At 40.1% G+C, this 15,862-nt stretch overlaps 1 pseudogene; it reads right to left on the bottom strand.

The window, feature by feature from the left end:
• Positions 1-2,849: 2,849 nt before the first annotated feature.
• LOC117998559 overlaps positions 2,850-15,862 on the bottom strand; it is a 46,167-nt pseudogene continuing 33,154 nt past the window's right edge.

The raw sequence follows: 15,862 nt of genomic DNA, 5'->3' as shown, positions 1-15,862 counted from the left end.
AGGGCACTTTTCAAATAACCTGTGGACTTGAATAAGATTCGAACTAGGAAGGGACACAGAGTCATTGGCCCTATTCATTCCCAAACTAGTAGCACCAAAGAATCACTCTAGAGCTTTGAAATATCCCTGGACCTTTCAAATGTACAGAAATGCAGGATATTAAGTCAGCCAACTGTGAAGTGCAGATCAGTTACACATTTTGTCTTTTTTTCTCCCAGGTTTTCTCTGGATTTTTTTTACATGGAAAATCAGTACAGATACATTTCAAGTATGCTTTGTATCCCTCCACAATTTCTGTTTCTCTCCCAAGACAACTATTATCTCGAAGATGGTATGTTCCCTTCCCATATGTATTTTTACATTTTTGGTATAAATGCGTGTGTCCCTAAACAATATATTGTATTGTTTTAGGTTTTAAAATATACATGAATATAATACTGTACATATTCTGTAACTGGAATTTTTCACTAAACATTTTTTCCTAAATTTATCCATGATACATGAAGATGCATTTCTTTTATTTTCATTGAAGGAGTCATTGTATTTTTGATATATCTCTTTTAAGCTGTATTTTTTTTTATCTTCCTGTCTTTTGAGACTGTCTTTGAATCAAGAATTTTAATTTACATTTGTTGTGAATGTTAATATAACTTATTTCTACAATCTTATTTTGTGTTTATTTACCTTGGTTTTTCTTTGCTACTTTTTTTGGTCTTCTATGAAGTTTTATCTCTTTATATACTGGGTTAGAAGTCATGCTTCTCATTTTTATTCTCTTTGTAGTTACTCTTATATTTTCCATAAACATTTAGACAGATCTAAAGTTAATAAGTATCTGAATCCTGCTCACATTAATACAAGGTTGGAATATTTTAATTCCTAACTTCCAAGCCTCTTTTTTTTTCTATATTTATTACCACAGCCTGCTCTTGGATTCACTTGGTTTTAAAACCCCCATAAATTGGTCTTTTCTACACCAATTTACATTTAGAATTGCCAACATTCTTTTTTTTTTTAAGGGAACAAATTTATTTTGATTTTTCTGAAAATATCAGGAACTATGAAAAACAAGCTAAATATTTGGCCATACCAAGAGCAAAATACAAGTAAAAACAACATTTAGAAATCATGTGTGACCTTAAACAAACAGGTTTCAAGACACTAAGTTTAACACTCTTTCCTCCGCAGAACAAAACAGGTTAACTTTTTTTTTTTTTTTTATAGCAACAAAACAAGTTTACTAAACCACAATACTGGAGGTTTTTTTTAACTGACATAACTTTAAAAAAAAAAAATTAAAAGAAAAAAAAGAAACCACTCAATTCCCACCCTGGAATCTCATCATTATAATAGATTTCTTTTTTTTTTTCTAAAGATTTTATTTATTTGAGAGAGAGAGAATGAGAGACAGAGAACACGAGAGGGAAGAGGGCAGAGGGAGAGCAGACCCCCTGCTGAGCAGGGAGCCCGGGACCCCAGGATCATGACCTGAGCCGAAGGCAGTCGCTTAACCAACTGAGCCACCCAGGCGCCCCTGGAATCTCATCATTATAAAACAACATGCTCAAATGTCAGTGACAATAAAGTTGGGAAACCTGAAAACATATCAGTGAAGGAATTCAGATTCCAACAGAACACAGTGCTTTACAGCTGGGGAATAGCTTTTGTCGCACTCAGGTCTTACCAAATATAAATAAATACAAGAAGATTAAAAACAAACTACTAAATCAAAATCTTTCTGTAGAGTAGCAGCTTTCACAAAGTAAAAGGAATCAAGTCTGCAGAGTTGGATGTTCTAAAAGCATATGGCCAATTTTATTCCCAAAGCCCCAGAGTCTTGCACTATCAAAATAAAAGTATCTTTGTCTTGGCGCAAGTCCAATGAAGGCACCAAAATCCTATCCTCCGTGTTCATGCAAATGACACTTAAAATGCTCTTATCATCCTTTCAAGATGACCTCAACCTATTAAGAGTTAACACTCTAAATAAATATCTAAAGATCTAGAAGGAAGTTCCAGCCTCATCTGCATTACCAAGGTCCAGTCTATAGCCTTTGCCCCTCCCAAATCCTTCTAGTCTGGACCACTAGTTTAGGAGGATAAAAAAACATTCCCATATTCCCTAGCTATTAAATAAACACAGACTCTGGTGCAGGAAGACTCAACAGTTATACTACTACTGAACTTTTTAAAACTTAATAAACCCATCTCCAAAAGTGAATTTCACAGACTCTTAATATTTATTCTCAATCTGGACTCAGTATGCAGCCCTCTTTGGTGTCCGTCTCTTCCAGGCTTTTCAGTAGTTTTACCCTGGCGGAAACCTTGAAAAACTTCCAAATTACGGGAACCCGCATGGCATGGGAGTATGAGCACGAAAACGACAGAGTTTGTGTCTCTTGTTGCACTGGGATGCTGAAGAAACTCAGAACACTAATTCTTCATCACTAACCTTATCAGGAATGTCTAGTTCTATGCCTAGAATGGTCCTCTTCTATCTCACACCATGTCTTCAAAAATTGCAGCACTGGACCATCAGATTTGTAACAAATGCCAGTAAAAACTGGCATAACAACTAAATAACAGAATCACAAAAAAATAGAAAAACTTCACAAATACAATTCACTTCTAAACCTGTAAGACCCATGTTTTTGCAATGTTTACAGCAAAGTGGGAAGGGACAGCTGAGTGGCAACACATAAAAGTTCCTTCCTTAGCATGAAAATTTCCCTATGAGTTCTCTTTTACAGAGTTTGTTTGCTCCCATAAGTCAGATGGCAACACAGAAGGGGAGGCTGGGGAAAGTAATCAGGAGGGAGAGGCCAACACTATCTTCCTTCCACCCTCCCCTCCACGAAAGTGTTCATCATTATCCGTAGCTTCTCCTAGCTCAACCAAATGCACGTAGGCCTAACTGCACCCTGGCATAGGGGGCTGAAAAGATCTCCAACAGAACTGTTAACAGGGCTGCTCAATCACTGTTCACTATTGTGAGTTCAGCATTATGCAGCGCACAAAGGTCAAAAACATATTTTCAGTCACAATTTTATATGGAATCCTAGCAGTATCTCACCAACGCCATCTGAGAAACCCACCCGCAACACCAAATGATTTTTTTTTCTTTATGAGAGATCATTTTTATTTGACTCAGATCTTTCTGTGACTTGACTTTCAAGTTCAGGTTTAGCTCCTCCCTCCTTCACCACTTGTGTCTCAGATCTTGGTTTTGTCTGCCCGTTCCTCATTATTTTCTGGTACCACCTGCTGGTTATTTGTTCCTTCTGGGTCATGTTGATTTGATTTGTCACCAGATTCCAATTTAGCTTCTTTCCCATTTCCTGCTTTCACTGGCTGCTTTGGGTTAAGTTGTGATGGGTCCTTAGCACTCTTCACCACCTCTTGGAGATTATACTTTCTGAACAACATACAATCTTTGACAACACTCAGGCAACAGACAGCTTTAATTATTTCTACTACAACCGTGTACTGTGGATTGGTAAAATCCACTTTATTTTCCGAATTGAGGCTGCCTACTATTCCTGCCAATTCTTTGATAACTTCTCTCTATTCATGTGATGGTTATTTCGAGATTTATATACAATCTGAAATGTCCCTTTGTTTGGAGCTTTAAACCAGGGTTCCAAAAATGTTTCTGCATATTTTTTCGTATCTTCTAAGAAAGCCCTGCATGTGCCTGAATCAGGTAACATACGTAGAACAACCCGAGTCGTCTTCTTCTTGGTTGTGTACATACCCTGGAGAATATGATATACCAATTTCTCAGGTTCTATTCCAAGACTACATTATTTGCTCCACGCTCCACTGACTGCAATCTTCTTAGCTTCATCTGTCGATGCTTTCATGCCACCAACTTCTTCCTTCAAGACAGCCTCCATGTCATCATCCTCTCCGTCACTTCCAGAGGGCTGCTGATCTCTGTCCGTAAACTTTCCCGGCCCACACACGTCGTCGCCGTATTCGTCGAGCAGGCTGTAGGCCTCCTCCGTGCACTTGGCGTTCGTTCACGTTGCAGGTAATGAGAATGCCCTGTAGCCGGGGGCCCGCCGCCGAGCCCGCTTGGCCTGCACAGACCGAGCTTTGCTCTTGCGCTTTCCGCCGCTGGCCCGGGGCCGCCCTGGCGCGTGGAAAGCAAGGCCAGCGAGACGCGTGCTTCTCTGCCATGCCCGGCTTCCTCGCCTCTGCGGGTGCCAGCTGGCTTGCGTCAGGTCGGACTGCCAACATTCTTAGCAATCTCCCCATCAAGTGTTCCTGGCATCCTTCTCTTTCCTTCTGTGTTGTGCTTCAGCAAAAGGGAAACATGCCAGGCATCCCCTTCCACAGGGTCAGCAAGAGACGAACTCTCAGGCTGTGTGTGTGTGTGTGCCTTTTTTCATCAGCTCTCCTGAATGGTTTGGGTATAAAATTCTAGACTGAGTTCATTTTCAGCTTTAGAAAGCCATCATTCTGTGGTCTTCTGACATCTTATTTCTGATGGGAACCCTACCAGCACCGTTTATGGTCACTCCTTGTAGATAATCTATACATTATCTCGGGCAGCATCTAGGATTTCTGTAGGATATTCACGTTCTGCCATTTCCCTGTGTATGACGTCTGCATGTGTGTTTTCTTTTCCTACTGGAGACTCCACATACTCCTTCAGTCTCTGCTTGATGTCTTCTCATTTCTCTTTCATATTTTCCTTTTCTCTCTGTGCTACGTCTTAGATCATTTTCTCAGATCTTTCTCCCAGGTAAGTCGATCACTTGTAGGTGTGTCTCATCTAGACTTAGACTCCTCATTTGAGGGATTTTTTCCACCTGTAATTACTATACTTTATTCTCTGTCATTTCTATTTGGTTCCTTTTCAAATTTGTCTATTCATTTATCATACTATCCTGTTCTTGCCTTATGTTTTCTAACGCTTCTGTTATCTTTTTTGTTATCTTATTGTGCTACTATCTCTGGTTCTTATGATGTAAATTCTCCAGGGTGATAATTCTCCTTCATGGTGTTTTCTCATGTGAGCTTTTAATTTTTTACATGGGGAGCTTATCTTTAAGTGACATCATTCTCCATGGGAGTCCTAATGCTCTGGGCAGTGTCCATGTTCTCACAGAAGATTCTTTTCCCTTCTATCACCCGACACAGAGGCCCTGCTTTCTTATTCCTTCCCAAGGCAGGTGAACGGGATTTCTCATACCCCACTTCATGGCTCCCAGCATTGCACAGACTGCTGCCCTGCATGGCACTGAGACTTTGTCTCCTATCCTCTAGTTTTTATGAAGACATCAAGCCCCTAGTCGGGAGCTTTTAAAAAATTGATTTCTGGGGGCACCTGGGTGGCTCAGTCGGGTGAGCATCTGACTCTTGATTTCGGCTCAGGTCATCATCTCAGGGTTGTGGGATGGAGCTCCGCATCGGGCTCCACACTCAGTGGGGAGTCTGCTGGGGATTCTCTCCCTCTTGCCTCTCCCTCTCCCTGCTCCACACCGTGCGTACTCTATTTTTCTCTCTCTCTCTCAAATAAATAAATTTTAAAAAACGATTCCTGAGCTCTATTCTAAACCTTCCGAACCCAAAGTCTGAATGTGGGGCCCAGGAATCTATCATGTTCCCTGGTTCCACTAGCCTAGTTATTGGCAAAGACAGAATGAGAATCTGTATTTCCTAAGAGAATGTTAATGTCAGAAACACTAACAGGGGAGCAATCTAGTACTTTCAAGAAACTTTCTCTCTCCATAAACGGAAGAGCAAAGTATAGCTTAATAGACCACCTGTTAGAAGTAATCAGCAGCAAGCACACACTACATGTCATCACTTTCTTAGGTGATGTCCTTCCATACAAAAGGTTTCCTCTTATGAGTCTCTAATCCAACTGCTCTATTTTTCCAAGAATACTAGAATCCTCTAAATTATCACCAGCAAGAGTCCATTTGACACAAAAAGGAAACTTTTTTCTTAAAAGTCCTACATGAAAAAATCAGAGATCTTTATCCTCTTCTTTCGTCTTTATCTAGGCATCCAGGGTAGCTCTCTGGTGAGTTCCCTACATTTAATTTTTAAATCCATCATCCACAGGTTTAATTATAGTTTTATCTTCTATAACAAGCTTTACTTCCATGGCTTCATATAAATACCAGAATAAAACCTGACATTATAAGAAATTAATTTAATTTTTAGTGAGACAAATGAAGTGACCTGTTATAACCTGTAAATAAATTTCTTACGCCTTGCATATTTTTTTTCCTAAATGCAAGGATTCTTTTCCATTTTGAAAACATTTTTATTATGCAGCATAAGTTTCCAGGAGCATTTAAAGTCTATCATATTCAGTCCCATGATCCTCTTCACCTTCATCCCTTCCACTCCCCGACTTTGGCTACAGCCATACTGATTGACCTGCAGACCCCTGAACATATCACTGTTTAATGCTTTTGAGCATTTTCTCACAGTGGCTCTGGCCAGAGTGCTTTGGCTCTGCCCAATCTCATCCCATGTCTCCCACCACCACCAGTTCCAACTTCACACAAACACACTTCATTATCCAGCATCTCCCTACCTATCCTTCAAATACCTAAATATCTACAAATACCCATCTCTTCTACCTACAAATATCTACAAATACACATCTCTTCTAGCACTTTTCACATCTGCTACAATAATTAATTCATTTATCCTCAGTAAAGTATAAGCTCCTTGAGGATAAGGACAACGTCTTATTTAACTTTCATGTGTTATTTGGGAAATGAAATGTTTAAGTAGCTGCTACATGGCCAAGCCTTGCTGGGCAATGGGGATAAAATGTAAGGACGCTGGCATCCTGCCCTCATGGCACGTAGTTGGGGAGAAAGACAATGGAATGACCTCATAAACAAGTGTGCAAGTATACATTGCGAAAATGTTTTACACAAAATGTACAAAGTATACCACAAAGGGATCTGGTTTGTTCCAGAAGGCTTCCCTCAGGAAAAAAATGTTTGAGTTAAGGGAGGAATTGAGGGAAGCTGGGTATACTTGGATTCTCCAGAGAAACAGAACCAATCGGAAAATACATATGTAATCTAAATATCTATATCTAAATTTATGTATTTATCTATAGATCTATAGACATAGACCGAGAAATTTATTATAAGGAATTGACTCATGCAGTTATGGAGGCTGAGAAGTCCCAAGATCTGCAGTTGACAAGTTGGGGGCCTGGGAGAACCGATAGCATAAGTTCAAGTCCAATCCAAAGGCAGAAAAAGATCAATGTCCCAGCAAAAAGACAGTCAGAGAGAGTGAATTCTACCTTATTCTTTGGCCTTTTGTTCTATTTAGCCCCTCAATGAATTGGAGGACATTCTCGTTGGAGAAGACAGTCCTGCTTTACTCTGTCTACTGATTCAAGTGCTAATCTCATCCAGAAAACTCTCACAGACACACTCAGAATAATGTCTAACCAAATAGTTAGGTACCCAGTCATGTTGATACAAATAGTTAACCATCACACCCAGGCAAGAAGATAGGGAATAGCATTCTAAGGAAAGAGTAACCTACTTGAAAGCCTCAAGGAAGAAGCATTTAAGAAGACTGGAAGCCAGTGTGGTTGGAGTCCCAGAGTGAGGGTCTGGGCAACCACAGGTGAGGCTGAAGAGGGGCAAAGGCAGGTCTAGCAGGACTCTGGGAATCTAGAGCAAGTCACAGGGTGATAGAAGGGACATGTTAACATGCATTCCAGACCTTAGCATGGTACCTGAGAAATAATGTCTCAATAAATGTTTACAAAAGAATTAATAATCCATGAACAAACACAAAATCGACCTTGAATTCAAAGCCACGCAAGGCTGAATTAGTATCTGTTTGAGAAAAATCAATTCTCAAAAACAAATACAGAAACATATTCACACACTCATTCAACAAATATCTGTAAGGTCACTGCTTTAGACAAGGTATTGCAGGGTACTACGGAGAGTCATCAGACTCTCATCAACAGTGGCTCAGAGACATTTTTCTGAAATCCAGCAATCCTTGCATTTTATTTTACTTTTTTTTCAGTTAAATTCAAGCAACTATAACTTAATAGTTTTGTTAATAAAAAGCAAATATACCATAATCTAATTTTTCCCAAGCCATTTTTGTCCACCTGTCACTCTGTGTATACATATGTTCAAATATTAATAAAAGTTGGTTATCTCTAGGTGGCAAGATTTTTGATGATTTGTCACCTTGCATCTTTATATTCTTCTGTATAGTCTGATTTTTAAATGTAATGAGTTCATATCATTTTTACAAAAATAAATTCATATTTCTAAGCTACTTAAGAAAAGCATTAATTTTGACCATATCTAATGTAGCCATATAATCTTATGTCTCTCAAAGAAATTAAGAAATTTAAATTCAGATAGGTTAGACAACTAGTACAAAGTTCCAGAGTTAAAACCACTAAGATAGTCCTTGTAAGGAATTTTTTGCTTGTTCTAAAAAGTAGAGGTCTAAAAATTTGCCATTGAGAAGCAGAAAGTAACCTCCCTTCTCCTTCCTGTGGTTCCCACAATCCCCAGTTACAGAGAAGAGTACCTCACACAGGAATAGACACACCCCCAGGACAACCACCACATTCTTGGGCTCTGTCTAGGGAACACGATCTGACATGTGTTACATCTGAACCAGTAACAACTAGTCATATGCCCGTGTTTCACAGGAAAACCCCTACCCCGTATGGGGATAAATAGGTCAACTTTTAACTAATGGTTACAAATCCCTTCTATATCAAAGAATTTAAAGGGTATGCTTTGAAAGAACAGGGTGGGAAGAAGGGGCAAGGAACGGTATAGAACATGCCTTGAATTTTCTACCCCAGATTCTATCATGCTTCAGATAAAAGAAAATCCCCATACATATAATATCTCTAGTCCACTTCTGTTTTTCGTTTTTAAAAAGTTATTTTTTTCGTGCAACATCAGCCATGCAAAAAGATTTGTTCATTTAACAAACACCTGCTAGGTGCCTAAAGGACCCCAGAAACTCTGTAAAGCATGGAGAAACCAAAGATCAAGAGGGCATCATCCCCACTCTCAAAAAGCTAACAGTCAGGAGCCAAGTTTTCTATTGAAAATATCATTAAACATTTATTTCTACCCTATGGGTTAAAGATTGGAAAATTCTAGAAGGAAATTCTAGATGTTATTGCAACTATCCTCTTAAGATCATTAATGTGGAAAAGAGGCCTCAATTAGGTGTTTGCCCTTTAAAAAAAAAAAAAAGAAAGGCGGAAGAAGGCTGGTGTGAGAAAGGTTACCAAGAGAACTATGACAATTTATGATCGAAATACAAGAGCCCCATTCTGAGACAATTTTCGCTGGCAAGCACATTAGTCACTGGGCAGGAAGGAGCATATACTTTTTGGACTGAGATCTACTTTTTGGATCACTGCTTATGGCATGTGGAGAATATATTTGCCAAACTATTCTTCCCTGAGTCTCTGTGTCTTTCAGGGGATTCAGGTAACCACACTGCTCTAGCCATTAAGCTGAAACAAAATTGACCCCAGTCTGCTGGTGGTAAGACACTAACTCATTGAAACTCAAGAGGCATATTGTATGGTTGAAAGTGACTGGTACCCACCTGGGAATAATTGTCAACTCTGCTAGAAGAGATATAAGAAAAAAAATCACTACAAAATAAGTCCTGGAGAACCTTTCAGACCAAATGTGTCCACCCAGGCCTAAATCTCATAGCTGGAAATGCTGATGGCTAGGCACCCAAAATTCAGTTATTTCTACACCTGATAGATACTTTTGATGCCTTTACCTGTGTAGACATATCAATACAAGTTTGTCTCTCTTCTGTACCTCTCCAATATGCTTTATGAAATCAAAGTGTCTTAATGAGGGAAAAGAAATCCATGGCGGCACTGGAGCACTCTTAAAATTTGAACACCACAAAACTATTCTTTAAAACCTTCACAGAAAGCTGATTCATTTATTTAAAACTTGTCTCGAGCTGCTCTTCCTCAACACCCTTGTTTTATTAGAAGAATTAGAACTTATTAAAGTGGTTAGAATAATCAGCTTTCCCCAAACACACCCTGAGGATTTGACAGAATAAGCATTCTAACATCCCTGTTAATGTTTATTCATAGTTTATGGTAATTTTGTAACGTGAATAGTCAATGCAGTAAGAAATTATTCTTTACCATGTCAAAACTATAATCCCTAATGGTTTCACACACAAAAAGAGAATCAACTTCTCTTGATGAAAACTTGAAAACAATATAATTTCTCTTTCAGATACAGTAAATAATCATTGTTGCACGTCCCTATTTCAATGCTTTTTATAAAATAAGAAATCTTACAGTTGAAAGAAAAACACTTTGTTGACTTGGGGGAATCTTATTTTGGACATAGTATTTTCACTGGGTCTTCCAAGCAGAATTGGCAGCTTAGCTTTGCAAGAACCCCTCCCCCACCTTGATCACAAGGCTCTGTCAGCAAACCCCACAAGGCTTAGACCACAGGACACCATTGGCTCTCCTGTGGCTGAAGACCAAGGAGAGTAACTCCACAGTAGAGTGTCCACACAGTCTTCTGTTCTCAAGGGGAAAGTCCAGTCTGTCCTCCTCCTGGACTGCTGCTTTTCACAGTTTCAGTTGTCTTTCTTGGAGATTCTGGAATTCTCAGGAAAGAAAGACAGCCAGACTTTTTCTTGAGTGACATGGTAAGAAAGTGCACTTTTGTTACCCACTCTCCCCTCAAAGGTCCAGAGGAAAAGTGAAGACTCAGACTCATTTCCTACATGAAGGATTTGACTTACAAAATATCAAGTGGTGGAGAACCCAGGTGATGTTTAGAACAGGACTTTAGAACTCCTCTTCCCGGAAGTCCAACAGAGGGAAAAAAGACCTAGGCCAGTTACTTAAAGGAAAGGGGGCAGGGATGAATTAATCACATAAAGGAAAAACTTAGGGACTCTGAACAGATATCCAGTTCTTCTATGGAAAGAACCTAACTTAAAAGCACTCAGCCATTCAACCATCTGTTCATTCATTCATTAAACACTTCTTGACATCTACTCTATGCCAGTTGATGTGCTGGGCCCCAGAAAGCAGGAGACAGGCCCGCCTGCAAAGAGCTCAGTCCAGGAGGAGAGGCAGACTTGTGAACACATGTGTTCAATGCAATGCACACCCCAGAGCAGACAGAGGTAGCCCAGAGTTAGGGGTGACTGACTATTGCAACCTAAGAAGGAGGCAACTCATGAGCTCGGGTTTGAAAGAGGGGAAACGTTCATTCGGTGAGGCAGTGAAGGAATGGGATTTCCATGGAGCAGAAGGAGTGGTTCCAGCAAAGACCCCAGGGCCAGACTAGGAACAGAAGGCAGAACGACTGGTAGCCCAGTTGGGTGAGGAGGGTAGGTCGGAGCCCACCAGTTGGTGATCTAGGAGAACTCTGAGCATATCACCAAACTCGGCACTCTGCATCTCTACCTGTACATTACCATCACCCATAGGCTTAAAAAGTAAAAGCCAATGCCTGGGTCCCCCTCCAAACCGATACCATCAGAATCTCTAGGTGTGGGATCCTAACCGATTCCAATACGGTGTGAGCCCTAGAGCTCACTGTAAAAAGGAGTGAATTTTTTTTTTTTTAAGATTTTATTTATTTATTTGAGAGAGAGAATGAGAGAGAGAGAGCACACGAGAGGGGGGAGGGTCAGAGGGAGAAGCAGACTCCCCACCGAGCAGGGAGCCCGATGCGGGACTCCAGGATCATGACCTGAGCCGAAGGCAGTCACTTAACCAACTGAGCCACCCAGGCGCCCAAAAAGGAGTGAATTTTTAAAACCCAGCTCCGTGGGTTGTCGTGTGGGTTAAGTCATAAATATACCATGCCTTGAGAGCGTTCACAAAGCTGGATGATAACAGAGGGATTGAGGATTGGAAAGGAGACGAAAGGTGTACCAGAGCCAGATCATCCTCACGGCTAAATCTCCCTCGTGTGGTGCTGGTCTCAGCTCTTGGCGTGTATATCACAGCCCATCGGGCTCTGGGGACCAGGCTCTTTCATAGCTCTCTACTGCCAGAGGATGGATTCAGATAGTAAGGCTTTAGGCCTTATTGTGTGTATTGATGAGCCTCATTATCAGGGAGTAATGTGATCAGAATTATATTATTTAAAGTCATTCTGACTGCAGCAGAGACAATAGGTCAAAACGGAAAGAGACGAAGGCAGGGAAATAATGCTACTCCGTATACATAAGGCAGACTGAAAGGGTCTATAGAAGGAGGAAAACAGCTCTTAGAAACCCAGAGCATGAAAGGAAAAAAAGAAAAGAAAAGAAAAGAAAAAGTACAATAGGCTGGTAGATTTTCTCCTACTACCTGTGAGACTTCATTAAGACATAAATGTGTTCTGATACACAAGTAAGTGCCATTTCCACATCAACCACCTCTCATCTCTTGTGCAATTTCAGGCCTCAACATCATCATCATCTGAAACACTGTTAATCATGTCTCTAGAAAAGTCTGAATAATACTACACTTAGCAGACTTCCATCATTTTCAAGAATTTTGTCTATTCAAAAGGTTTTTTTTTTAAAAATGCTTATATTATCATCATCTGTCGAGGGAGTTTGATTTAAATGATTTTGTGTATGGCAGTTTCTTTTTTTTTTTAATTTTATTTTAATTCCTGTAGAGTTAATATGCAGTGTTTTATTAGCACTAGGTGTACAACGTAGTGATTCTATGGTAGTTTAATGGGCAATACAGATTTTTTTTTTTTTTTTTAAGTAGGCTCGGCGCCCAGGACAGAGTCCAATGCGGGGCTTGAACTCATGACCCTGAGATCAAGACCTGAGCTGAGATCAAGAGTTGGAAGCTTAGGGTCACCTGGGTGGCTCAGTCAGTTAAGCATCTGACTTCAGCTCAGGTCACGATCCTGGGGTCCTGGGATCGAGTCCTGCATCGGGCTCCCTGCTCAGCGGAGAGCCTGCTTCTCCCTCCCTTTCCTGGCTTGTGCTCTCTCTCTCAAATAAATAAAATTAAAAAAAAAAAAAAAAGGGGGCACCTGGGTGGCTCAGTTGGTTAAGCGACTGCCTTCGGCTCAGGCCATGATCCTGGAGTCCCACATCGGGCTCCCTGCTCGGTGGGGAGTCTGCTTCTCCCTCTGACCCTCCTCCCTCTCGTGCTCTCTCTCATTCTCTCTCTCGCAATAAATAAATAAATAAATAAATAAATAAATAAATAAATAAATAAATAAATAAATAAAAGGAGTCGGAAGCCTAACTGACTGAGCCACCCAGGCACCCCTGGGCAATTCAGATTTAAACTATGTTTCCATTAGTGATATAACTGCCATCAGACTCTGAGCAGATATGCTTTTTTTTTTTTTTTTTAAGATTTTATTTATTTGACAGAGAGAGAGACAGGCAGAAAGAGAACACAAGCAGGGGGAGTGGGAGAGGGAGAAGCAGACTTCCCGCAGAGCAGGGAGCCCGACGTGGGGCTCGATCCCAGCACCCCGGGATCATGACCTGAGCCGAAGGCAGATGCTTAACGACTGAACCACCCAGGCGCCCCATGAGCAGATATTCCTATACAAGACAGGTGCCAGCATTCCCATGTGACAGACGATGACACAGCAGGTTACCCTTTAGAGAGGTCATGATTACAGAAAGAATGAACTACCCAAGGACCAATCATTTGTATGCATCTCTAGAACGTCAAGATTGCTATTCAACTCTAGAAAATAAGCTAAACTAAGTTCAGCTACTCGAGCCCTGCATGCTGCTCCTTGCTCAGCGGGGAGCCTGCTTCTCCCTCTGCCTGCTGCTCCCCCTGCTTGTGCTCTCTCTCTGTGTGTCAAATAAATAAAAGCTTTAAATAAATAAATAAATAAATAAATAAATAAATAAATAAATAAATAAAATAGATTGGAGTAATAATAATTCTAAAATAGAATTTTCATTCCTATACCAAGCCTCCTTTCCAATGAGTAAGAGAAATATTTTTAATTAAGTTACAAAGTTCCACAAGAAAAGGGGTAAAAAAGTATCTAGTAAAGAAACCAAGCACTCTACAAATACTACTGGTTATTATTTCTATCACTTTCATGACAACAGAACAGAAGGATTCTCAGCCTGCCTTTCCCACTATGCTCCATAGTCAGAATCAGAGATTTAAAAAAAAATAATAATAATAATCTAAATGTGCCTCACTGGGATAGACTGTAGTATAGGAACCCATCCCATGGAATTAACTAGAAGGATTAGATGGATCTCTATCCTCCAACACACCGAGATCACTGAGGCAGACACATTTTAAAATACACATACATAAAAAATACACATTTTATATATGAATGTCTGTAAGGCATAAAAAGATCTTAAAGACTAAATAATATTTGAAAGTGGTTCCCTGTGGAAAGAAAAAAAAGGGAAATAGACAAGTGAACTTCTATGGGTTTCTTCAAGAAACAATTTATAAAAGAAAGAGAAAACCGTGGATTAGACAAGAGACGTATCAACTTATTGCAATATGTTACCCTATTAGAGCCTGATTTAAACAAAAGTTTAAAGTATGAAACAATGGGGAATCTAGACGCTAGACATTTGCTGATAAGGAATTACTGTTGATGTGGGGAGATAGGATTGGAGTGGTTTCTGAAGCCCTTATCTTTGAGACACATTGAAATATTTACATATGAAGTGGTATTTGCTAACAAAATAATCCAATGGCAGGTATAGATAAAACAAGATAACCTGATCATTGTTGAAACTGCGTATGACACTACACATTAGGGCTCAATGAGTTATTTTTCTCCGTTTGTGTATGTTTGGAACTTTCTATAATAAAACATTACAAAAAGCCTTTTTTAAAAATACCTGGCTTTGCTATCTTCCTAACTGTGTGATTTGGGGGAAACTATTTGATCTCTGCAAGTTTCTACCCCTTTTACTTTCAAGAAATGGGAATAACGTGGCTTAGCCTAGAATAAACTCTCAAGAAGCTCGGACCTCATTGAGCTGTTGGACATGCCCTCACCACAGGGTAGTAGCTGTTTTACAGCTACTTGTCATCTCCCTCTGAATGTGCTAGGGAAAACGCAAACCTAGCATGTCTGAAATGGAATCCATCAAACTGGATAAATGAATGAATGACTGAATGAAAGAAAAAGATCTCCATCATCATTCTGGTCAATGCTCCCATGGTTTCTTCTTCATAGATGGGCTTTTCCTGACTGCTGTCAAGAATGTGCTGTCTTTTTTTTTTTTTTTAAGATTTTATTTATTTATTTGACAGAGAGAGAGTTAGCGAGAGCAGGAACACAAGCAGGGGGAGTGGGAGAGCGAGAAGCAGGCTTCCTGCCGAGCAGGGAGCCCGATGTGGGACTCGATCCCGGGACCCTGGGATCATGACCTGAGCCGAAGGCAAATGCTTAATGCCTGAGCCACCCAGGCACCCAAGAATGTGCTGTCTTGACTTCAGCTACTCAGAGTTTAGGCTTCAAGTACAGAATTGTCATGACCCGAATTTTCACTAGCTTTTAGCATCCCCATTTCAACTAACAACCTCAAAGATCTCTAGAACTACTGCTAATGGGGGCTTTGCAGAATGCATCTCTCTGATCTCAACCAGCTATACTGTCTGAGAAAAGTTCTATTTTCTATATTCTTTGTCTTTGGCAAAGAGTGAACATCCAAATTACACATAGCCTCAAAAGAACTCATGAACTTAATAATGTCCTTAGTGTTATTTGATTAATCACACCCAAGGGTGTAGCAACCTATGTTTTTTCCATTAACTATTTCATGCTCATCTTCATAAGATTCAAGTTGGGTATGTAATGAGAGATTTTCCCCAGGGAAGGTTAACCATTCA

Source organism: Mirounga leonina, unplaced genomic scaffold, assembly GCF_011800145.1.
Source record: "Mirounga leonina isolate KUSES-001 unplaced genomic scaffold, KU_Mleo_1.0 Mir_114, whole genome shotgun sequence".
Taxonomy (NCBI): Eukaryota; Metazoa; Chordata; class Mammalia; order Carnivora; family Phocidae; genus Mirounga; species Mirounga leonina.
Note: the sequence above shows the minus strand (reverse complement) of the source record. Positions and strands in the feature narration are given on the sequence as shown.